This window comes from Uloborus diversus, unplaced genomic scaffold (genome assembly GCF_026930045.1).
Source record: "Uloborus diversus isolate 005 unplaced genomic scaffold, Udiv.v.3.1 scaffold_650, whole genome shotgun sequence".
Lineage (NCBI taxonomy): Eukaryota > Metazoa > Arthropoda > Arachnida > Araneae > Uloboridae > Uloborus > Uloborus diversus.
The window spans coordinates 1-26955 of NW_026558847.1; positions in this window are offsets into that span (position 1 = coordinate 1).

The following is a 26955-nucleotide window of genomic DNA, read 5'->3' on the forward strand; positions in this document are numbered from 1 at the left end:
AAGGGTAGCCAAATTGTTGTTCTTGACAAATCATCTTATGTTGATAAAACTAATGATTTGATTTCTTCTGGGCCATATGCTGATATTTCTAAAGATCCTAGTGATAAAGAGTTAAAAACTATTTCATCTGCTGTCAAGTCTGTTAGGTCTATTCCTTCAAATGTTAAACGCTCTGTTGTTCCATCTATTGCTAATTGTGCTAGATTTTATGCTTTACCTAAGGTGCATAAAGCTGGTATTCCTTTCAGGCCGATTGTTTCCAATATTGGTACGGCTTCGTACAAACTTGCAAAATATTTAGTCTCTGTGTTTTCAACCCTTAGGAGTCACAATTTATTTACTATTAAAAATTCTGTTGAGTTTGTTAAAAAAATTCACAGTTTCGTTCCAAATAATTCTTTTATGGCTTCTTTTGATGTTAACTCTTTATTTACGAACGTTCCCGCTGAGGGTTCATTGTTATGCCTTCGTGAAGACTTTCTGAATTTCATTTCACCAATACGGAAATTGAGGATTTAATTTTCCTTACCCGTACTTGTCTTAAGCAATGTTCTTTTGTTTTTAATGGGAAATTTTATATTATGTTAGATGGTCTGGCTATGGGAAACCCACTTAGCCCCATTCTTAGTGATATTTACATCCATTATTTTGAGGTTAAGCTGTTCCAAAAACTACAGTTTCAATTTTATGTTCGGTATGTTGCTGATTGTTTTGTTCTAATGAACCAGAATCAGTTTCAGAGTGATGAGGTTTTATCTATTTTAAACTCCATTGATCCTCATATTCAGTTTTCTTGTGAGAAAGAACGGAATAATTGCATTTCATTTCTTGATGTACTTGTTTCTCGTACTGAAATTGGTTTTGAAACTACTGTTTATCGCAAACCTTTTGCCGTTTCTTTACCTCCTCATAGACTATCGTCTCATCCTCCAAATCAAAAATATTCTGCTTTCAATGCTTTTGTTTATTGCGCAATTAATATTTGTTCTTCGTCGGAACTTCTCAAAGTGGAACTTAATTATCTTAAAGCTGTGGCAATTGATAGAGACTATCCGCCAACTTTGATTGATTCCATTTATAAAAAACTTTCAAATAAATCCCAAACTAATGTTCTTAACCGAACCTTCATCAGAAAGAATTTGGTTGTTTTGCCATTCTTTCCATCTGTAAGCTATCAGGTTGCTAAGATTCTAAAACGTTTCCAATTCCAGGTGGTGTTCTCTCCTATTAATAAACTTTCATTCTCTTCTCTTAAAGATCCTATTCACCCTCTTAATTGTTGTGGAATTTATAGAATTAATTGTAGTTGTAAACTTGCCTATATCGGACAGACTCGGCGTGCTTTAAAAATTCGCTTGAATGAGCATCAAAATTATGTGAAAAAACAAAAATTAAATAAGTCTAGTATTGCTCAACACTGTTGGGATTCGAATCACTCTTTTGATTTTAACTCTTATCAGATTATCCAAAAATGCCCCAATTCATCAGATCTTGACTTTTGAGAATCCTTTCATATTTTGAGGAACAGTTCTAACTTAGTTAACGATCTTAGTGCAGTTCCATATTTTTCTAACATTTGGCTCCCATATCTTTAATACTGTGCTTTCCCCTCCCCCCCCCTTTTTTCCCCATTCATTTTTATCGATCTTCCTTTGTTTATTTTTACCTTTTTGTCTTGATTGACACTCCCCCCCCCCAATTTTCTTCTATTTATCTTTATTTTTCCTTTTTTCGCATATTTTTTGTTGCTGTTTATTTTATTTCATGGTTTTCCATTCAGCTTTTCCTTTCTTGCGGTTCACGGTTACTGACAATTTCTTTTCTTTTTGTTTAAGCTTCGGCTTAATCTTTGTCCAATTGAATTCTTTCTTTCTGGGTTCATACCTAAGAGAAAGCTCTTGGCCTTTGCTTGCATTCCTATTGGTTCCTGATCGGTTTATAACTTTGTCATTGGTGTTTGGCTAATCCGCTGTTTTTATCTTTTAAGCTGCATGCTTATCTGCTCTTGGCTTTTGTCGGATGTCTTTTCATCCATAAGCTCATTATTTTTTGCATTGAAAAAGGCGTTCCCTGTAACGTCGAAACACGTGTTTGCTGTAATTTACAAATTTGTGCTTCTTCTAACGTTGTTTGGTCTTACTTTACAATGTATCTCTTTTGAAAACTCAGTTATATTGGTCACGAGTTCATAAACCTTCTTGATGTGAGACCTTGTACATGCAAGTAAAAGTGTTATAAATAGCTTTTGAATAGTCACACATCTGTTGACAATGATCCTAATTCCGGTCAACATTGGACCGCAAACAATTATTTCCAATTATTGTTCTTCTTTTTATATAGTAATGCGAATTTTCTTTTTCAAAACGTCTAAAATACGCTGTTAATCAAGAGCGGCATCAAGGCTAGTCAATGCAGGCAACAGCTTAGGGTCCTGCGATGCGTCCTTCAAAAAAAAAAAAAAAAAAAAAAACAATTTTGTGAAATGTATATACATTGTCGTGTAATATGCTAGGTTTATCTTCTTAAGATAAAATTAATAATTAAGAGCTAAATTAAAAAAAAAAATAATAATAATAATAGTTCCAAAAGCAAAACAGTATGTGGTGAGTAATAAAGTTGATTTGATGTTTATTTGCTATTCTACAGGTATATAGGTACATTGATAATTTCTTTCTCCATAGTTGAGTTTGGCATTTTGTCGAGACAGTGGCAAACACTGGAAAAAACCTGGTAAAAATGGCAACTAGGAAAATTGGCAGAGTTTCAAAACGTATTTTAAAACTAATATAATTTTGTACATATTACAATTGAGACTAAAATCAGAATATTAATAAGAAATTTCATTAATAATAAATAATTTTTTTCTGATATTTTAAATTTTTAAAATAATGATTGAAATAAAACTAAATGTATTGGGAATTATGTTTCAAATTCTGTTTTTGCTAAGCAATTATAGAAAAATGAAATATATACTACAAACCAGTGTTGGGCATCAACTAAAAAAATCAGCTAAATTTGTAATTGATTGATTAGTTGACTAAAGTAATCTGACTCCCATTTAGTTCAGACTAATATTTTAAAAATTTAATTCAATTTCAGACGAAGATTAACGTTAGTTTAAACTAACTCGTTAGTTGACTAAAAAAACTAATTTAGTTCTGATTGATTTAGTTCAGATTAAATTAATCAGATTGAATTTAATCAAACTAAAAGTAATCAGATTAAAAGTAATCAAATTGATTTGATTACTTTTTTAATTAAGAGCTAAATTAAAAAAAAAAAAATAATAATAATAGTTCCAAAAGCAAAACAGTATGTGGTGAGTAATAAAGTTGATTTGATGTTTATTTGCTATTCTACAGGTATATAGGTACATTGATAATTTCTTTCTCCATAGTTGAGTTTGGCATTTTGTCGAGACAGTGGCAAACACTGGAAAAAACCTGGTAAAAATGGCAACTAGGAAAATTGGCAGAGTTTCAAAACGTATTTTAAAACTAATATAATTTTGTACATATTACAATTGAGACTAAAATCAGAATATTAATAAGAAATTTCATTAATAATAAATAATTTTTTTCTGATATTTTAAATTTTTAAAATAATGATTGAAATAAAACTAAATGTATTGGGAATTATGTTTCAAATTCTGTTTTTGCTAAGCAATTATAGAAAAATGAAATATATACTACAAACCAGTGTTGGGCATCAACTAAAAAAATCAGCTAAATTTGTAATTGATTGATTAGTTGACTAAAGTAATCTGACTCCCATTTAGTTCAGACTAATATTTTAAAAATTTAATTCAATTTCAGACGAAGATTAACGTTAGTTTAAACTAACTCGTTAGTTGACTAAAAAAACTAATTTAGTTCTGATTGATTTAGTTCAGATTAAATTAATCAGATTGAATTTAATCAAACTAAAAGTAATCAGATTAAAAGTAATCAAATTGATTTGATTACTTTTTTAATTCAGATTAAATTCGTAAAATATAAATATCACATGAGCATGAGGCACATTTGTATTTCTACGTGTATATATATATTTATGCAAGCATACACGAGTTAATGCGTGTACATACGACTACGTGCGGGTATATACGTATATAAACGTGTTATCCCGCGTATGTTCGTGTACGGAGGTATATTTGAAATTTTAAGTAAATATACATATTTATGTGTGCATACACCAGTAAATACGTGAATATACGAGTATGTACGTGTATATAAGAGTATGTACGTGTACACATGAGAATATGCGTCTAGATACATGTTACCTCGAGTATACTCGTGTAAAAAGGTACATTTGTATTTCTACGTCATATTCCAGCGTGCGTATACGAGAAAGTACGTGTATATACAAGTATGTTCGTGCACACACGAGAATATGCTTATAGATATGTGTTACCCCGAATATACTCGTGTAAAGAGGTACATTTCTATTTAAACGTGTATATACATATTTATGCAGGCATATACGAGAAAATACGTGTATATACGAGTAAGTACGTGCACACACGACAATAGGCTTATAGATACGTGTTTAACCCGAGTATACTCGTGTAAGATGGCACATTTGTATTTCTACGTGTATGTGCATATTTATGCGTTTATAAGCGAGTAAATACGTGTATATACGAGTATGTACGTGTACACACGACTATGCGTATAGATACGTGTTACCTCGAGTATACTCGTGTACAGAGGTAAATTTGCTTTTAATTGTGTATATACATATTTATGCGTGCACACAAGCGAAGATACGTGTATATACGTGTACACATGAGAATATGCGTATAGATATGTGTTACCCCGAGTATACTCGTGTAAAGAGCTACATTTGTATTTCTACGTTTATATATATATATTTAATTGTGCATATACGAGAAGGTACGTGTATATACAAGTATGTTCATGTACACACGAGAATATACTTACACATACGTGTTACCCCGAGTATACTCGTGTACAGAGGTAAATTTCTATTTAAACGTGTATTTTCATATCGATGCATGCATATACGAGAAAACACGTGTATATACGAGTAAATACGTGCACACATGATAATAGTCTTATAGATACTTCTTTAACCCGAGTATACTCGTGTAACATGGCACATTTGTATTTCTACGTGTATGTGCATATTTATGCGTTTATAAACGAGTAAATACGTGTATATACGAGTATGTACGTGTACACACGATTATGCGTATATATACGTGTTACCTCGAGTATACTCGTGTACAGAGGTAAATTTGCTTTTAATTGTGTATATACATATTTATGCGTGCACACAAGCGAAGATACGTGTATATACGTGTACACATGAGAATATGCGTATAGATATGTGTTACCCCGAGTATACTCGTGTAAAGAGCTACATTTGTATTTCTACGTTTATATACATATTTAAGCGTGCATATACGAGAAAGTACGTGTATATACAAGTATGTTCGAGTACACACGAGAATATGCATATAGATACGTGTTAACCCGAGTATACTCGTGCACAGAGGTGAATTCGTATTTAATCTAGTACATGCACTTTTATGCGTGCATATACGAGAAAAGACAAGTATATACGAGTATGTTCATGTACGCACGAGAATATGCGTATGGATACGTGTTTAACCCGAGTATACTCGTGTACAGAGGTACATTTGTACTTGTATGCTAAAATACATATTTATGCGTGCATACACGAGTTTTACGTATATATACGAGTAAGTACGTGTACATACGAGTATTTTTGTACATATACGTGTATATACGTGTTGACTCGACGATATTCGTGTATACAGGAGTTTTGTATTTCTACGTGTATATACCTACAAGTACGTGTGAACACAAGTAAATATGTGTATATACGATACATATTTGTAAACACGAGTTTATACGTAAAAATACGTGTTATCCCGAGTATATTCGTTCACGGAGATATGTTTAATTTCTAAGTGTATGTACAAATTTATTTGTGCACACACGAGTAAATACATGTATACACGAGTATATACGTATACACAAAGAAATATACGTATGGATACGTGTTAATCCGAGTATACTCGTGAACAGAGGTAAATTTGTATTTAAACGTATATATACATATTTATGCATGCATATACGAGAAAATACGTGTATATTCGAGTAAGTTCGTGTACAACCGAGAATAGATGTCTAGGTTCTTTTTTTAGCCCGAGTATACTTGTGTACAATGGTACATTTGTATTTCTATGCGTATATGCATATTTGTGCGTTTATACATAAATAAATACGTGTATAAACGAGTATGTACGTGAACACACGAGAGAATATGTGTATAGATACTTTTTAACCCGAATATACTCGTGTACAGAGAAATTTGCTTTGTATATACATATTTATGCGTGCATATAAGAGAATACGAGTATGCACGTATTCACACGAGTATATGCGTATAGATAAATGTAACACCGAGTATACTCGTGTGTAGAGGTCGTTGTATTTACACGAGAATATGCGTATAGATAAATGTTGCACCTAGTATACTCGTGTGTAGAGGTACATTTGTATTTAAGATTGCATATACATTTTTATGCGTGCATACATGAGAAAATACAAGTATATACGAGTATGTACGTGCACACACAAGAATATGCGTATAGATACGTTTTTTACCCGAGTATACTCGAGTAGAGAGGTACATTTGTATTTTTGGTTAAAATACATATTTATGCGTGCATACACGTGTTAGTACGTGTATATACGAGTGTGTACGTGTATATACGGAGCTGTACGTGTGAACCTGAGTATATTCGTGTCTACAGGAATTTTGTATCTCTACGTGCAAAGAGAAGTAAATACGTGTATATACGAGTTCGTAAGTGTAAACACGAAATTTTACGTATAAATACGTATTTCCCGAGTCTATTAGTGCACGGATTTATATTCAAACTTCTAAGTGTACACAATGTTTATCAGTACAGCGTTTACAGACTTTCAGGGCAGGTAGAGTACACCTAGACGGGGGGAAACACATAGCAATGCATGGTCGGAAACACTTTCCTGGCGCGGTAGTGACAACACCAATTACCAAAAAGACAAAACACGAATAAGAGAAGAGAACGTGTTCAGAATCTTTAGTACAGCAAAAAACTAAGGAAAAATAAAATTAAGGGGCCAACGATCATCATCAAAGAAGGTGTTCGAAATTACGACCCTGCCCGTAATATCGAAATTTAGCAAAAATACCGGGCGGGTCCCGGACTTCCTGGTGGAACAAAAACCACGTGTGCGCATGCACCGTCATCTGATGCTTCGGTTTACGTAGCAACATCTGTTGTATGCACCAGACAAATCTTAGCAGTATTTTTGCTGCATTAAAAATAATAAACATGTTTTCTCCTCTTAATCGTGCCCTGTCTCACGCTTTGTGTCGTCACTATCGCGTCTAGGTGCACTGTATCTGCCCTGAAAGTATGTAAACGCTGTACTGATACATCCTGTATACTTATTTATGTGTGCAAACACAAGTAAATACTTGTATATACGAATATGTTCGTGTACATACTAGAATTTGTGTATGGATACGTGTTAACCCGACTAAATTCGCGTACAAAGGTAAATTTGTATTTAAACGTTTATATACATATTTATGCATGCATATACGAGAAAATACGTGTGCAAACGAGAAAGTGCGATTCCACACGAAAAAAGACATAGATACGTGTTTAATCTGAGTATACTCGTGTACAATGGTACATTTGTATTTCTACGCGTATATGCATATTTATGCATTTTTGCACGAGTAAATACGTGCATATACGAGTGTGTACTTGTACACACGAGAATATGCGTATAGATACGTGTTACCCCAAGTGTACTCGTGTACAGAGGTAAATTAGCTTTTAAACGTGTATATATATATATTCATGCGTGCATATAAGAAAAAATACTTGTATTTTCGAGTTTGTACGTGTACAGACGAGAATATGCGTATAGATACTTGTTTAATCCGAGTATACTCGTGTACAGACGTACATTTGTATTTGTAAGTTAAAATACATATTTATGATGCATACACGAGTTAATGCGTGTATATACGAGTAAGTACGTGTATATACGAGTATGTGCGTGTATACACGTATGTAAACGTGTTAATCCGAGTATATACGTTTACACACTAATTTTGTATTTGCCACGTGTATGTACATCAAAGTACGTGCAAACACAAGTAAATACGTGTATATACGAGTATATAAGTGTAACTTGTTATCCCGAGTATATTGGTGTACAGATGTATATTTTTATGTCCAAGTGTATATCAATTGCAGATACAAAGAGGGGTCATGAAGGTCAGGACCCGCTCCCCCCCCACCCCGCGGGGAAAATTTTGAACGTTTGCTTGAAAAATACAAAAAAATATCGAAACCATGAGAAAATGTAATAATCTTTTTGAATTTTTTTTTTTTTTTGGTGGGGGGGGGGGGGGGGCATTACAGTAGAACCTCGATAATTTGAATTAATTGGAATCCGACCCAATCCGGAATATTGAAAATCCGGAGAATGAAAAAAACAAAACAAAATAAAACATACTCACTGAAAATCACCTTAAAAGGAAACACATAGAATTACAAATAAACAGTAAACATGTCTACTTTGTTATTACAAAGTGTGTAATCTTCTCCTGTGACAGTTCAATTTTTTCCCTATCGAGTAAAACAAATTGATTCAAAAGTTGCATTGCGAAGAAAATGGAACTCAATCAACGACATAACACGGTCTTGCCCGTGAGAGGGTTAAATAAATATTTAATTATTATGGAATTTTGACGATCGCTCCTTAAATGTAAAGGGAAATCGATCAAATCGATCGAGCCGGATTATCCGGTGATCCAGACTAACGGGGTCCGTGGCGCCGACTTCAAATTTGGAAGGTTTGTTTTTGAAAAATTTTCGTGTTTTAATAGCTTTTTTGAAGGTGGGGGAGCCCCCCAGAATATGAGGGACTTTCTTATTTAAGGAGGGGTATCCCCTTACGTAAGTTACTCAGAAACAGACCATGCATCAGCCATCTGGATTTAAAAAATTCAAGCATTTTATTCCAATAAAACCAGAAGCAGTGCGGTCTACGGGGGGGGGGGGGGGGGCGTGGTCAGTGGAGAGGTTGGTTCAAACTTAAAATTTTAAGCGCTTCTTTTTGAAAAAAATTTGTACTTATGTTTTTTTGGGGGAGCCCCCTTCCCCCGTAATTTCAGGGGGGTTCAATCTAAGGGGAGTATCCCCTTAAGTAAGTTACTTTGAAACAGAACAAGCATCGGCCATCTGGATTAAAAAATTCAAGCATTTTATTCGAATAAGATCAGAAGTGGTGTGGCCTACAGGGGGGGGGGGGGAATTAGTGGGGCGGGTGGCGCAGACTTCAAAATTGTAAGGTTTGTTTTTGGAAAATTTTCGCGTTTTTAACCACCCCCCATAATTTGAGTGGAGTGAATTTCTTTTTGAGAGGGGGGCATCCCTTCATATAAGTAACTGCAATAAGGAATAGGCATCGGCTATCTGGATATGAAAAAAATCAAGCCTTTATTCCAGTACTAGTGGTACCCGCACGGCTTTGCCCGTAATAGAAAATTAAAAGGTCTTTTGGTCCGCCTGTATATTTACAAGTAATGTATGGTGAATTTTATCGCCGATTGGCTTATGCCCATGTTATGGTTCCACGTTATGGTAATCTCGTCCATCTTATGATAATTTTGTTCCTAAAATCGGAATAGAAAAAGAACTACATCGAATTTTCGAAAAATCGCTTCGAGGTGCACACCCCCATGATACAAACTAACTTTGCCAAATTTCATGAAAATCGGCCGAACAGTCTAAGCGCTATGCGCATCACAGAGATTCAGACACCCAGACATCCTCCAGACAGAGAGACTTTCAGCTTTATTATTAGTAAAGATTATGTGAAAAAGGGCTTAAAATTTTAATAGAAAATTAATAAAATCGAATTTTTGAAAAATCGCTTCGAGGTGCACACCCCCATGCTTCAAACTAATTGCGTGTCAAATTTCATGAAAATCGGCTGAACGGTCTAGGCGCTATGCGCGTCACAGAAATCCAAGCATCCATACAGAGAGACTTTCAGGTTTGTTATTTAAAAAGAAAGGAAAAGGAGAAACATAAAGAAATAAAGAAAAGAAAGATAAAGAAAGATAATTTTCAGAACAAATTCTTTCCCATTTTATTAAATTTCTGTGAAAAATGGGCTTAAAATTGGAACAGAAAAAGAACAAAATCGAATTTTCGAAAAATCGCTTCAAGGTGCACAACACTATGCAACAAACTAACTGTGTGCCAAATTTCATAAAAATCGGCCGAACGGTCTAGGCGCTATGCGCGTCACAAAGATCCAGACATCCAGATATCCTCCGGACAGAGAGAATTTCAGCTTTATTATTATTAAAGATAGTGAAAAAGGGCTTAAAATTTTAATAGAAAATAAATAAAATAGAATTTTCGAAAAATCGCTTCGAGGTGCACACCCCCATGTTTCAAACTAATTGTGCGTCAAATTTCATGAAAATCGGCTGAACGGTCTAGGCGCTATGCGCGTCACAGAGATCCAAACATCCATACAGAGAGACTTTCAGGTTTGTTATTTAAAAAGAAAAGAAAAGGAGAAAGATAAAGAAAGATAATTTTCAGAACAAATTCTTTCCCATTTTATAAAATTTCTGTGAAAAATGGGCTTAAAATTGGAATAGAAAAAGAACAAAATCGAATTTTCGAAAAATCGCTTCGAGGTGCACACCACTATGCAACAAACTAACTTTGGGCCAAATTTCATGAAAATCGGCCGAACGGTCTAGGCGCTATGCGCGTCACAGAGATTCAGACATCCAGACATCCTCCGAACAGAGAGAATTTCAGCTTTATTATTAGTAAAGATTATGTGAAAAAGGGCTTAAAATTTTAATAGAAAATTCATAAAATCGAATTTTCGAAAAATCGCTTCGAGGTGCACACCACTATGCAACAAACTAACTTTGTGCCAAATTTCATGAAAATCGGCCGAACGGTCGAGGCGCTATGCGCGTCACAGAGATCCAGACATCCTACAGACATCCTCCCGACAGAGAGACTTTCAGCTTTATTATTAGTAAAGATAAAGAAGATAAAAGATAAAGACCAAAAGCAGTATTATATACCAAATGGGGGCGGGGGGGGGGTAGTGTGGGTCATGTTGCAAACAGCGTCACTCCAAAGGGGATGTTATTAAAAATTATTGATTTTTAAGGTCTTAAATCGGTAAGGGGGGCAGCCCCCCAACCCCCAATGTCCCCCCCCCCCGTAACACATTAGGAGCTACTTAATATTCATTGGGGGGGGGAGAAGAGAAAGGAACCCCTTAAAGAATCCAAACGCAATCTGTAGTTTTAACAGTGTAGATTTATTTCAATCCGATTAGATTTAGTATAAATTTTAATCTGACGAAATTTAATCTGATTACTTTAGTTGACTAAATCAATCTGATTAAATTAGTTTGATTAAATTCAATTTGATTACTTTAATCTGAACTAAATCAATCAGAACTAAATTAGTTTTTTTAGTCAACTAACGAGTTAGTTTAAACTAACGTTAATCTTCGTCTGCAATTGAATTAAATTTTTAAAATATTAGTCTGAACTAAATGGGAGTCAGATTACTTTAGTCGATAGAGGATTTAGTTGATTAATGCCCAACACTGCTACAAACTTTATAAAAAACACTTTGAAGTAAAAATTAAATTACTTCCCTGTAAATAAAACTAGCTATTTTTAACTCTGTGGCAAAGAAGTATTTTTACTGAGAGGGGTTTTCGCCATCTTGGGCAAAACTCTGTCAACCCAACCCGATATTAATAACTGAGAGTCACGATAACCTACACGAAATGTTATAAGTAAAGAATTCTGCATTACCTTACATAAAAGCTTTAGAAATTAGAATAGTGTATCATTGGTACACGTAAATAATGCAAGTTTAAAAACTAAACATTTCTCCGTCCAAAATTTGTTTACAGTTATACGGCAAACTAAGATAAGTCACTTTTTTCAAGATTTGTGAAATTATCATTTTTTCTCTCTCTCATATTTCATTTCTCATAATTTTAAATAACTGTATACATTTTAATAAGTTGAAGTTGATTGGCTTTGTGTATTTGTAACATTGTAAGGGCTTATTTTTTATTTTATTTTTAAATGAGTGAGTAAAATAAGATTTGTGTCAGGGTTAATGAAAAACGGGTTTTTTTAGTTTAAACTAGGTTTTTTTTGGTTCAAAACGGGTTTATTTCGTTTAAACACTATTTGTTAGAAGAACAGCTCTATTTCTGAGATTCACAAAGACTTTGTTCATTGTCAACTCATGTTAAGCATTCATATTTGTACCTAATTTCATGATTATTTATTAAATAATTAAGAGTGGATAAAATAAGCTTCAAAAATAAACTTCACCTTAAATAACATTGTAATTCTAAAAACATTCAGTTTTATTTAAATTTCTATGTTCAATTCAAGTAGAATTATATATATATATACTAGCAAAAATACCCGGCGTTGCCTGGGTCAGTAATATTTGTGAAAAACAATCGCTACTTTCTTTTGTTTTCTGTTTTAACTGAAAGAATTCAAAACACCTCGCTTTGATGTGATTCAAATTCGAGGTTCATCCTTACTCATAAAAGTAAAACAGCAATAAGTATAAAGAACGAAATAGTATTTAGTTACAAACGAAAGCGCGACATTTAAGCATATAAAAATTTGAAGAATTTCCAAAATATATCTAACAAAAACAAATATCACTAAAAAAACAGTGCGCTTTATTTACTTAAATAGTACACACACACAAAAAAAAAAAGAAAAGAAAAGAAAAAGAAAAAATGCTTTCTACTATGTTTACCTAAGTGTGCAAAAAGTGAGTTTCCAAATGTTTAAATGACTTTAGACTCATGTTTGCTCCGGAGAAGCCTTGATTCAAAATTTACATTATGATTACTTTTAATGTTGCTGTTGTTAGGCAACGAATTTTCGAAACAATGGGATTAATATTTAATCATTTGATGTGGAAATTACATGACATTCACAGTTTTCGATCACGCCGTTTTTAAACTAAGATTCTTAGCAATAAATTATAGCCTAAGTTGTTCCCCGATTATGTAGCTATCTATGGTGAAAAAATGGTTGAAATCCCTCCAGTAGTTTTGAAGTTTACCCCGGACATCCGGACAGAGATTAGCCCTTTATGTATAAAGATGAGGATGCAATTTCTAAGAAAGCAATGTCATGCTTGCTCCAGAGAGGCCTTGATTCAAAATTTACATTATGATTACTTTTAATGTTGCAGTTGTTAGGCAACGAATTTTTGAAACAATGGGTTTAATCTTTAATCATTTCTCGGCCAATCACAGCTATGCCTCCCTTCGGGGAACTTTGAACAAAATATACCATACAAGTGGATGCGGGGCTCCGCCCCAGGTGCCACAAGCATGAACTTTATACTTCCGTGGCATTTGATGTGGAAATTTCATGACGTTCACAGTTTTCGATCACGACGTTCTTAAACTAAGTTTTTTAGCAATAAATTATAGCCTAAGTTGTTCGCCGATAATGCAGCTATCAATGGTGAAAAAATGGTTAAAATCCGTCCAGTAGTTTTGAAGTTTACCCCGGACATCTGGACAGAGATTAGCCCTTTATGTATAAAGATATATATATATATATATATATATATATATATATATATATATATATATATATATATATATATATATATATATATATATATATATATATATATATATATATATATATATATATATATATATAATAGGGTGGTCCTTATTTATATGGGGAAAAAAAAATTCGGAATTGAACAAGTGACGCCCCCTAGTTTTGTGACACCATAATAAAAAGTAACGTGTGCAAAATTTGAACTCGATCGGTCAATAATAACACGTGCCCCTAGGCCGTTAAACTTTATCACTTTTGATAATTTTCTCACAAATCTTCGAAATTTCACCTCAGACTCAGTACATCGTTTTTCCTAGGTTTGCAAAATATTTTTACAGTGAGGTAGCACTAAAACTAATCTTTATAATTACTTTATATCATCTAAAGATTTTACATTGAATAAGAATGAAGTAATGCTTTAGAAACTTTCCTTAATCGTACGCTTTTCTCAATGTATCTTGATAGTATGTATTTTTTTCCGATAGTCTTGGACGGTCTGTAAAATAAATAGTTTTTGTGACTCATATTCGGTAAATTAGTTGCGAAATTCTTCGATTAAGATTTTGTGCTCCTCTTTCAGTTGTATCATCCACAATTTTCAGTATTTTAAAGATCTTTCTTCCCTTTAAAGAGTTTCCTTCATTTTGCCGTGAATCAGGATCAAATAGAAAAAAATCTTTTAGTATTTGTAGCTTCTCAAATAGTTTTATTGACTCGTAATTGATTCTATGAAGAGGAAGATTTTTACCAAGAAAGTATTCCAAATCATCTACAGTTATCTGAAATTTGTTAAACTGTCATCAGACACGTCTTCCTTATCACAAGCATTTTTTTGACTAGTGTTTTCCTATCTTCAAAGTTAATTCCTTCATCCAATACGTACAAAGCTACTAGTTTATCCCCTAAATACCCTAAGTGATTTATAAATTTTCCAATCACTGCTTCTGCTGTATGTTTGACGTCATTTTGTACGCTGCTAGTTTTTCAGACATATTATATTATTCAAAAGAGACTCGATTGGGTTGCTGCGAAAAACCATATCTTCATACAGCATTTAATTGTAAAACAGCATTGAAGAGCTTTCTTTTCATGTAAGGTCAATTTAAATTGTTTCCTAAATATAAAAATTTCCAAACAAAAATTCCTTTTGCCACCTATGTGGCTCAGGGATAAGCTCCAGGTTGCCGAAAACATATCCCTATAGGAAGAAATTCACTAGGAAATATTATTACAAGTTATGAGAATTATCTGTAATCTTTCTCAATTCCGCTTCTTACGAATAATAAATAATATGTTATCAACTTCGTCTTTTAGAATTTAAGTGCTTGATTGAAATGTTATAAGTTCTGAATGATGGAGATCTTTCCACAAAATTTTGAAGCGCTTAAATAATTGAATATCTGATCTAGAACTAAGAAAGGCAAGAACTTCTTTAGGGACACACTCTACAGTACGATTTCAAGTGCATGATGATGGCAGTCCTAATGTAATATATCGCCGTTCAGTTTTTGCTCTAAAAAATTGCATGCACAATTCATTGGTATTGCAAGTCGTTGTATCAAACACTACAGCTAGAACAGTTAGTAATAAAGAGCTATCATATAAGATATCATAAGCAACTGAATAGCAGTTGCTTATGATATCTTATATGATCTGGTGATCTTGCTTATGATATCTGGTGTAACTGTTCAATATTAGGACCTGAAGCTATCACGGTAATCCTGTCGGCGTTCTTTTTCCAGTTACATCTGGATGTAGCTTTGTATCCCAGTGAATAACTACAAAATCTAAATTTAAATTCATGAAATTTAATTTTACCTCTCGAAGATTTTCTCTTGGTCTCTTAAGGAATGTACCATTGATCACTAGGTCATTTGGATTCAAATTTATTGCATCTATATAGGCTGTAAATAAATGAACAACATCTTTATCCCTAATATGGCATTTGTCTAACATAAAGGAAAGGCGAGCAGATATCAATAGTTGTCAAGCTTTTTTGCATTGATTTAGACCAGCTGCAGAAAACAAAAGTTCAACAGTTTAGGATAGATATCCATTTCGGTTTCTAAATCTTGTGAATCGCAAGAATTTGATGATAATAACAGATTATGTACTGAAGTAGAAGAAAAATAATTTAATGTATAGATTTCTACATTGTTCTGATCTGGATATTTTTTTAAAATTTATATTTTAGCTATGGAAAATACGGTATATTTTTATGTTAGAAGTAATCGAGGATTATTCGAAATTCATATTTTAAAAATTAAAAATTGTATAAGCATTTAGGTATGTTTATAACTAAAGAACAGCGAATTAAAATATTATTTCAATTACTTATATTTATAGCATTGAAACCTTTCGACTCTATTAGCCACACCTATTACATACACAGGGAATTTTGTAAATCAACACCCCCAAAGCCTGGAGGAGGCAATTTGTTGCTGTCAAAGATCATTCATTAATGGCTTATAGAATTCCTTGTGTCCATCTTAGTGGGAAGAAACGTTCCCCTGCTGCTTGGTTCGAACAAGCGCAGATGAACGGTACGCTTGACCCAAGGCAATTGGTGTACATGTACCCGCTGTAACATGTTAAATTTTACAGAATGAAGGTGAGTGAATGGTCGGTCTGGAAGTAGCAGCACCTACCTATTGAGGTTCAAAAGTACTTTAAATATAAAACGTTAGAATTATTTTTACATAAAAATGAGAAAATCCGCAATTTTTTCATCGAAACTCAAAAAAGAGGACCCTAGGGGCACGTGTTAATATTCATGGATTGACTTAAAATTTTGCAGGGATCATTTATTTGTATAATGGAACAAATTGAGGGGGCGTCGCGTAAAATATCTGCAACTTCAAAAAAATAAGGACCCCCCTAATATATATATATATATATATATATATATTGTTACAAATCCTGTAAATAGTAATTATTGTAGTAACGTAACCTGTAAATAGTTTCCCGTAATGAATATACAACGCCTTTTTCATATGGCTAAAGTATACGACCCCTATTTCCATTTTTTTTGTTCATTGATAAAATTTGATAACGGTCTACTACTTTACAGAAGCGTGTGGAATATTTGAGAAATTTCTTTTCGGTGTCTATATAAGCCGTTAGCGATGGATAAACGGGGAGTTTCGATTGATATTTCGAACTGAGAGCATTTTTGCTCTGTTTATTGCGAGGCATTTCGCTGTGTTGTTTTCGTATTTGGAAGTAAATACGTGTGTAAACGTTGAGTTTACGGTGTTGTGTGATAATTGCTTAATTGCTGATGAATAATTTAGCAGTTGTTGACAATCTTTCCTGTACATAGTGTAAATAAATTTCCTGTGTTTTTATCAAGAACTGTGTCATCCATTCGAGAAAGTTGGAAGCCGCACCGAATCCGTTACAATTTGGCGCCCAACGTGGGGCTTCTTCTGGACTTTCTTGGAGTAAGTGTGACTTTGGACATTTTTTTCATAAAGACTGTTTGAATTTATAGACTTTGTTTTTATGGTGATTACTCGCGCAATGGATGACCAATTAAAACAACTTCTGGAAGCAATTAATGCTGTGAAAAGCGACTTGACTGAAAGTTTGGCGGCTAATCAAGAACAATTAAAAAATAATATGGCGGCTAATCAAGAACAATTGAAAAATGAATTGGCGGCTAATCAAGAACAATGGAAAAGTGATTTAATGGTGCTGAAAAATGATTTAGCTTCTAACCAAGAGGAAATTAAAAACGACCTTACTTCGGTAAAGACTGTGATGGAAAATAAATTTAATGAGATAGAGCATCGAGTTGATGCTTTTGATGAAAAACTTGAAACAGTAGAAAACCGTATCGCAACAGTTGAAAATCATGTGGATGAGAAAATTAAAAACATGGAAAGGAGATTGGCGACCGCGGAAAGCAGTTCTGTACAGTTTGGTGCTCCCACATCGGTTGCTCGACCGTCCATTAAACTTGCCACATTTGATGGGAAAACTTCGTGGCAGGTTTACAAAACTCAATTCATGATAGTGGCGGAAGCGAACGGATGGGACTCTGCTACCAAGGCAGGGGCGGCATTCCAGCATTTCATTTGGGGGGTCGAGTTTCTTAAGTATGAATTACCTCAGTATGGAACAAAACACATATTGGCTAACAGCAAGTAATCATGATATGGGCTTAGAATTAATAAAAATTATTTTTCAAAAACAATTTAAATTTTTGTGACAAAATTTGTAATTTATTTTGTAATGTGTTATCATACAAAGTATCTTGATACTACAGTTTTCATCTTTTAATAAAGTTTTGATGCCTGATCTTTAAAATACGGAAGAACAGGAAATCTGGTTACTTATTTTCTACTAGCTGAACTGATTGGAATAGTTGAAAAATAATTAAAACGAAGTTACGTATGAAAACATACGTTTCACATCTTGCTCGTCAAAATCACCCTGGTGGTAACTTTAAAAATCGTTATGGTCTTCATTTTTCATCATTGAACAGTCTAGTCTAGTCTAGTCTAGTCTCTAAACAATTCTTCTTGCCTCATGCTATAAATTTTACTCATAATTGAAACATTTTATTTTTTGTTTTCAATATCCAACCCAGATAACAGGGAGCTAACAATACAGGAAAATATTTATCATCAAATCTTGTGCTAATTTTATTAGAAACTGATTCTATTATTTTATACAATATTTTAAATAAATATGCATTTTGGTCACCTCTTCTCAAGTCATTTGAATATTTTTTGCGTTTTTAAAAAATTATCTTGGAGTAAGAATTCTGTTGAAATGATCCACACACTTGGATGAAATGTACATCTGCGTGAAATTTATTAATAGTTTCAATTGTACACTGTAAAAAAATTCCGAAACGTTGCTGGTTATTTCAGTGGAACGTCTCGGGATTTCACACGTTTTCACTTATTTCCCTGTAAAAACAAGTATCATCACAAAAAAGTATCCTGAATCGCTACTAGTTTCACGCGTGCAGACTTTTCACTGTTGTGGAAAATATTTTTAGCAACCAGTTTAAAGATTGAATGAGCGTGTTTATTAGGTGTATCGGCCTAAGGTTGCTTTCGACTTGTCCAGATCGACTAAGCTCCCAACGAGAGCGAAAATGTCAATGGGTAGCTACAGCTTTGCAAGGCAGGAATTGCAGGCAAGAGATATGCTTGGTTCCTTCTTGCATAGCCGTGGTCGTTCTGATTTTTATGGAGCCTTCTTGGTAAATTAGGAAGGTTCTAATCAATTACACTAAGCCTACTTAATTTTTCTAGAAGGTTCCTGGCTTTAACAGGGCACATTTCGCACGTCTTCATAAAGTTTCAAGGTTGATTTCAGAATGGTTACTGACTTTTAGCGGAAAGCGTTCCTGATTTTTCCAAGATATGTTACTGGAAGAAATTGGGCACATCAGCTGCCCATTATTTTCCAGGAACGTTTCTGAATCGTTTTTACAGTGTAGCTTCAACATTCCAAAAATTAATTTTAGCTGATCGAAGATGTTTTGATAGAGCAAGGCATTGTTCAAAAGCGAATAAGCATTCAAACGAAGACGTGTTAAAGGATAGTAACTTTTTCATTATTGAAAAAGTCGTTTTCCAAAATCACTGCTTTGAAATTATCGAGGGGGGTCTTTATAGTTTAAAAGACCATCTTCACTGTAAAAACGATTCAGAAACGTTCCTGGAAAATAATGGGCAGCTGATGTGCCCAATTTCTTCCAGTAACATATGTTGGAAAAATCAGGAACGTTTTCCGCTAAAAGTCAGTAACCTCTCTGAAATTAACCTTGAAACTTTATGAAGAAGTGCGGAATCTCTCCTGTTAAAGTCAGTCATATCTCCAGAACCTTCTAGAAAAATTAAGTAGGTTTAGTGTCATTGTTTAGAAACTTCCTGATTTACCAAGAAGGCTCCATAAAAATCAGAGCGACCACGGCCAAAGCTATGCAAGAAGGAAGCAAACATATCTCTTGCCTGATATTCCTGCCTTGCAAAGCTGTAGCTATCCATTGACTTTTTTGCTCTAATTTGGAACTTAGTCAACCTGGACAGGCCGTAAGCAACCTCAGTCCAATACACTTAATAAACACGCTCATTCAATCTTTAAACTGGTTGCTAAATATATTTTCCACAGTAGTGAAAAGTCTGCACGCGTGCAACTAGTAGCGATTCAGGAAACTTTTTTGTGAAGATACTTGTTTTTACGGGGAAATAGGTGAAAACGTGTGAAATCCCGAGAAGTTCCACGGAAATAACCAGTAAAGTTTCGGAATTTTTTTACGGTGTTGTGTTGTCTCTTGAAGAGAAGACCCTCTTGTGTCACTTCAAGATTGCATATTCAAAGAGCCCGCAGGAAAGATATTTGTTGATGTGAGATATTTTTTTCAACATTAGTATGTATTTTTAAGAAGTATAATATGAAATCATACTATGCATTGAGTAGCTGAAATGTGTTTCTGGAAAAAGAAAATGGTGGTGAACACTCATTAAATAGACACACTTAAAATATGAGCGTAACAATGAATGTAAGATATCAAGGCATTTTCTAGTGAAAATCATGCAGCCGCACCACTGCACGGGCCTCATAATCATAATTGCACAGAGCACACAAGAATGAAATATTTAGCCTATATGAGGAAATTACGTCTTTTGTTAAAATTAACCGTGATTCTTCATCAGTTTTTTCTGTTCTGAAAGGCCGGTAAAGGATTGATGTATTTCTAATAAATCATTCAAAAAACGGAAAACACTTGCTCATGTTTGGAAATGGGTCAAGTTTCATCAATAATTATGGAGAACCAGCAAGATTCTATTTTTATGAACATTGTTTTGCAATTTACATAAATTGAAGTTGCTCATTTTTTATCACTCCTCTCAAAAAATTTGGGGGTGCGACCGCCCCCTCTTGACCCCCCTATTTGCCGCCCCTGTACCAAGGCCTGCCATCTTGCAGCATCCCTGAGAGGTGACGCAGCGGACATTCTTCAGACCCTTCCGGACAGCCAGCGCCTGGATTTCGCCGCCCTCACAGCTGCGTTGGAGCTTCGCTTCGGTGAGAAGTGCCAGAAAGATTTCAGCCGACTCCAGTTGAAGTCCCGTTTCCAGAAAACCGGGGAAACCCTGCAAGAGCTAGCGGCGGACGTCGAGAGACTGTCTCATCTTGCTTTTTGCGACTGTCCTGCGGATGTTCGAGACAACCTGGCACTCAACTATTACATCGACGGGGTTCGAGATCCGGAAATCCAGAAAGCTCTACGGATGGCGGATGTCAAAGACCTGAATTCTGCTGTTGTGTATGCGATGAGATACGAGGCCGCCCAAGAAGCAACCCGTGTGGATCGCCATCTAATCCGGACTCAGGAAGCTGATGAGTCTGATTCCAGGTCGTCCCACCTCGCTGAACTTGAGAGACAACTCGGTGACTTGACACGACATCTGAGCAGCATAACAGCCCAAAAGAAACAAGAGCAGAAGTGCTGGAAATGCGGTAGTGAAGGACACCTGCGAAGGAGTTGTCCGGCTCGCCAAGCTACGCGAGGGAAGGAAATCACCACCACCAGAGCTCTGCAGATTTCCTCTTCTAGTAGTGGCAGTGATGGACTTTTCATTTACGCACATGTAAATGGGAACCCCTGCAGACTGATTGTCGACACTGGAGCCAATGTGACAATCATTAGGACAGATGTGGCTCGTGAATTTGGATTGAAGCTGTTGTGGACATCGCCACGCGTAAGTCTCCAGACTGTGACAGGTGACAAAATCGAGATTGACGGTAAAGTGGACTTGGAAATAGTGTTTGGGAATGCCACCTACCATCATACGGCATTCGTCGCTAATATCACGGACCCCTTCATTCTCGGATTGGACTTTTTGAAGAAATATGACTTCACTCTCGACTTCAAGACTAATGAGCTGCACTCGACGAGAGAAGACATAGCCGTTTTCCCTGCAGAAAGTGATGTAAAATCCGCTCATCAAATAATAGCTCAAACAGATTTATCGATTCCCGCAAGGTCAGAATCATCAATACCTGGCTCCCTTGAAGAAAGCAATAGTTTTCGATTTGGACTCATTGAATACCCTAACCTAAGCAATAACCTAAAAGGAGTGCTGGTAGCATCTACACTTGTGGACCTTTCTAAGGATGTAATTCCTGTAAGAGTCGCCAACGTGAGTGAAAGGCCAAGGAATATCCGGAAAGGTGAAGTGTTAGCAACTTGTACTCCAGTAAACTGCATCATTAGAAGAATCAATTCCCCCGAGACTGTGTCTTCTGAGTCCTTGACATCGAAGTTAATTGGGAGTGCGCCATTATCGAAAGATCAAAGAACTGCTGCGGAACAATTGGTGGACGACTTCAAGCATCTGTTTTCCTCTACATCGGAGGATGTTGGCCGTACGAATTTAACGCAGCATAGGATTTACACTGGAGAACATCCCCCTATTAAACAGCATCCGACTACCGTTCGCTAAGAAGGAAGAGGTCGAAACCCTCCTGAAAGAGATGAAGGAGAATGATGTAATCGAACCTTCATCCAGTCCTTGGGCCTCTCCCATCGTCTTGGTCCGAAAGAAAGATGGCTCCACCAGATTTTGTGTCGATTACCGACGGCTGAATGAAATCACCAAGAAAGACAGTTACCCTCTTCCACGGATAGACGACACCTTGGACACTCTTTCCGGACACAAGTGGTTTTCGACCCTGGACTTGAAGAGCGGCTACTGGCAGGTGGAGATACACCCTGATGACCGAGAAAAGACAGCGTTTACAACTTTACAAGGCTTATGGCAGTTTAAAGTGATGCCCTTCGGCCTCTGCAATGCACCAGCTACGTTCGAGCGTCTTATGAAGACAGTGTTAAGAGGACTTTCCTACGAATCCTGTCTGGTCTACTTAGACGATATCATCATCGTGGGACGCAGTTTCGAAGAACATCTGGCGAATCTTAGGAAGATGCTGCAAAAGCTTAAGGAAGCCAATCTGAAGTTAAGCCCGTCCAAATGTAATTTGTTCCGCCGGGAAGTGAACTACCTTGGTCACATCATCTCTTCTGAAGGTGTACAAACCGATCCAGAAAAGGTATCTGCTGTCAAGAGTTGGAGTCGTCCCGAAAACATCCATCAGCTGCGAAGTTTCCTGGGGCTCTGCACGTACTACAGGAAGTTTGTAAAGGGTTTTTCCAACATTGCACGACCTTTGCATAAGCTGACGGAGAGCAAGCAAAAGTTCGAATGGTCCAAAGAATGCGAAGATGCATTTCTACGACTGAAGGAGGCTTTAACATCAACGCCTATCCTCGCCTATCCTCAGCCTGAAAAATCCTTCATCCTGGACACTGATGCGAGCAACGAGGGCATCGGAGCTGTTTTATCCCAAGAAATTGACGGAAATGAACATGTCATCGCTTACTGGAGCAAATGCTTATCAAAGTCGGAGCGAAATTACTGCGTCACCAGAAAGGAGTTACTGGCCATAGTGAAAGCTGTAGAACACTTCCATCATTACCTCTACGGCCGAAAATTTCTGCTTCGGACAGATCATGCCTCATTAACTTGGCTTTTGAACTTCAAAAATCCGGAAGGCCAGATAGCCAGATGGATCCAGCGGCTCCAGGAATATGACATGGAGATCAAGCATCGAAAAGGGTTATCTCACGGTAATGCTGACGCTTTATCAAGGAGACCCTGTCCTGCGAACTGCAATTATTGTTCCCGAATCGAGAAACAGTATGGAACGACTAGCCCTACTGCCTATCAGGTGACAGTGATTCCAACATCTTCAGAACCTGATCCATGGAGTGACGACCAAGTTCGAAAAGATCAACTTGAAGACCCCGACATAAAACCAATTTTGGAGTTCATGGAAAGTGACAGTCGGCGACCTAGCTGGCAGGACGTTTCCATCTTCAGTCCTGCAACAAAAAGATACTGGGCTTTATGGAACTCGCTCCATTTACGGAACGGCGTGCTACACCGAAAATGGGAATCTGACGACGGCAAAACATCAAGGTGGCAGTTACTACTTCCCCGATCAAGGATTTCAGATGTTCTGAAAGAAATACATAGTAGTGCGACTGGAGGACATTTTGGTGTCTTGAAAACCCTCAATAAAGTTCGGGAGCGCTTCTTCTGGAGCAAGGCGAAGGATGACGTGGAGAAGTGGTGCCATTCTTGTGACGCCTGTGCTGCTCGTAAAGGACCGAAGAAGAGAAGCAGAGGGAAGCTACATCTGTACAACGTTGGAGCTCCTTTCGAACGAATTGGGATCGACATCCTGGGTCCTCTACCAAGAACTACTGATGGGAACAAATACATTCTTGTTTCCATCGACTACTTCACCAAATGGCCGGAAGCATATCCCATTCCAGATCAAGAGGCTACCACCGTAGCAGAGACCCTAGTCCAACATTGGATCTCGAGATACGGAACACCTTTGCAGATTCATTCCGATCAAGGGAGGAATTTCATCTCTGCTGTGTTTAAGGGAATATGTCAAATTTTCGGAATTGAGAAAACTAGGACAACACCACTACACCCACAATCGGACGGCATGGTGGAGAGATTTAACCGCACAATCCTGAATAATCTCTCGCTTATGGTATCCAGAAATCAACAGGATTGGGACAAGAAGCTACCTTTGTTCCTGCTGGCCTACCGCAGTGCTGTCCACGAGACTACCGGATATGCCCCATCTCAGATGCTCTTTGGACGAGAGCTTCGGCTACCTTGTGATCTCGTCTTCGGTCGTCCTCCGGATGCGCCTTCATCGCCTGAGGAGTACATCCAGGATCTCCAGGCCCGGTTGGAAGACGTTCATAACTTCGCACGAGAGCGAATCAACATCGCGGCAGAGAAGATGAAGACCCGATACGACACAAGGTCTACTGGACATGAATTCAACGAAGGCGACAAGGTTTGGTTATGGAATCCCATCCGACGGAAAGGTCTGTCACACAAATTGCAGTCGCATTGGGATGGACCCTACAAAGTCCTTAACCGACTAAATGACGTCGTAGTGAGGATCCAAAAATCACCTAATGCAAAACCTAGGGTTGTACATTATGATCGGTTAGCCCCATACTATGGCCATAGTTCATGAGTATTACGTAAACAACCATGGTTGATAACATAAAAGTTGTAGATAATTAATTTTTGCTTTTAATGTTTAGTAATATTTCTTGTTATTATTGTGTTTCCTTTGCACTATTGGTTATTATTTAATGTTTGTAATTGTGAACTTGTGATAGAAGTTTGGCACCCTTTCTGGGAATTGTACTGCCCGGGACGTGCAGTCCTTCGGAAGGGGGCAATGTTACAAATCCTGTAAATAGTAATTATTGTAGTAACGTAACCTGTAAATAGTTTCCCGTAATGAATATACAACCCCTTTTTCATATGGCTAAAGTATACGACCCCTATTTCCTTTTTTTGTTCATTGATAAAATTTGATAACGGTCTACTACTTTACAGAAGCGTGTGGAATATTTGAGAAATTTCTTTTCGGTGTCTATATAAGCCGTTAGCGATGGATAAACGGGGAGTTTCGATTGATATTTCGAACTGGAGAGCATTTTTGCTCTGTTTATTGCGAGGCATTTCGCTGTGTTATTTTCGTATTTGGAAGTAAATACGTGTGTAAACGTTGAGTTTACGGTGTTGTGTGAAAATTGCTTAATTGCTGATGAATAATTTAGCAGTTGTTGACAATCTTTGCTGTACATAGTGTAAATAAATTTCCTGTGTTTTTATCAAGAACTGTGTCATCCTTTCGAGAAAGTTGGAAGCCGCACCGAATCCGTTACAATATATAAAAATCTTCTGTGCGGACGTTTGTCACCATAAGGCTTTTAAACGGCTGGACCGATTTTGATCAAATTTTTTGCGTGTAATTAAGTTGTGGCAAGCATGGTTTTGAAGCGCGATGGATCGAATCGGAAACGTTTTTGTTAATTAATTAATTAACTTAAACATTGGATGTTTATATCTCCCAAATGATTAATATTTATTTTAAACTATTGTTGAGCGAGGACTGAAATAAATATTTAACCCGTTGCCAAAGGATAATAAGAAAGCCATCTCTGCTTTTTGTAATGAAATTTCTTACTGTGATAATGTCAATTGAGAACAGATAAAACGTAGAGAGAGAGAGAGTGAAGCCTTCATTTCTTGAAAGCAACGATTTTAGGCCCAGTGATATATTTTAAAGTAAAGTACTGCAAGGTTCACGCAAAACGTGTATTGTGCCGTCATAGTTGAACCATGTGACCGGATCGGTGCTTTATGTTTTCCTAACCAAAAGATAAGAAAGTACCGTATCCAGCAACATTTGTTTCTTGGCTGAAATCCATCTGAGTTTTGGCACCAATGTCGAGAATACTTTAAACATTATCTAATTAATCAGTACATTATTAAAGGAAAAGATAATGGAATTTAAAGACGAAACAAATTTTATTTTTGTCCAGATAAATTACAACAGGGTAGTTCTGTACACAAAAGATCAGTGCAGTGGAAGATCTTTATCTTTGGTGGAAAGAACAAATTAGGCAATATATGAAATTTTAAAAGTTTTCGTTCAAAAGATCGGATTGCTAATCGGTCGGATTTGGCTTCGGTCACCGATCGGCTGGATTACAGTAACGCGGTTTCTAGGCGACTTGCCATGGCTATAAACAATAGCGTTGCGTGATCATTTGTTTACATTTTAAAGCTACTATTAATGTAATTTATTGTATTTTTTTGTTTGTTTGGCGAAATATTTTAAATTGCAAAGAATTGTTTTTCGTTTTTAAAGAGTGTTTAGTCATTTTAATTGAAGAATGTGTTTATTTTGCATCGGGAGGGGGGCTTCGCTTTTCAGAGAACGGTGTTTACCTTTATCATTTTTTAAACGATATCCTTTCGAATGTTTTGTTCTTTTTCATATGGCGGGCGTTGCAGCGGGATTTCCCGTTTTTTCTAGATGAGAAGTTAGTTTTTTACACTTAATATCTGAGGACGCTTTTTATCCTTTGAGTATGGCGGAAGGAATAAACCATACAATCTATGAAGACCTTTCAAGTACGCGAGAAAAAATAGTTAATAATACAACTGATCAGCAGGCATTAGATAACATAAATCAAGTTGTAATAAATATACGCATTCTGACACCAAGCAGCTTTAAACATTTTCTTTTTTCGTTTTTTTTTCAACAAAACGGTTCAAACACTTGATAGTTTGT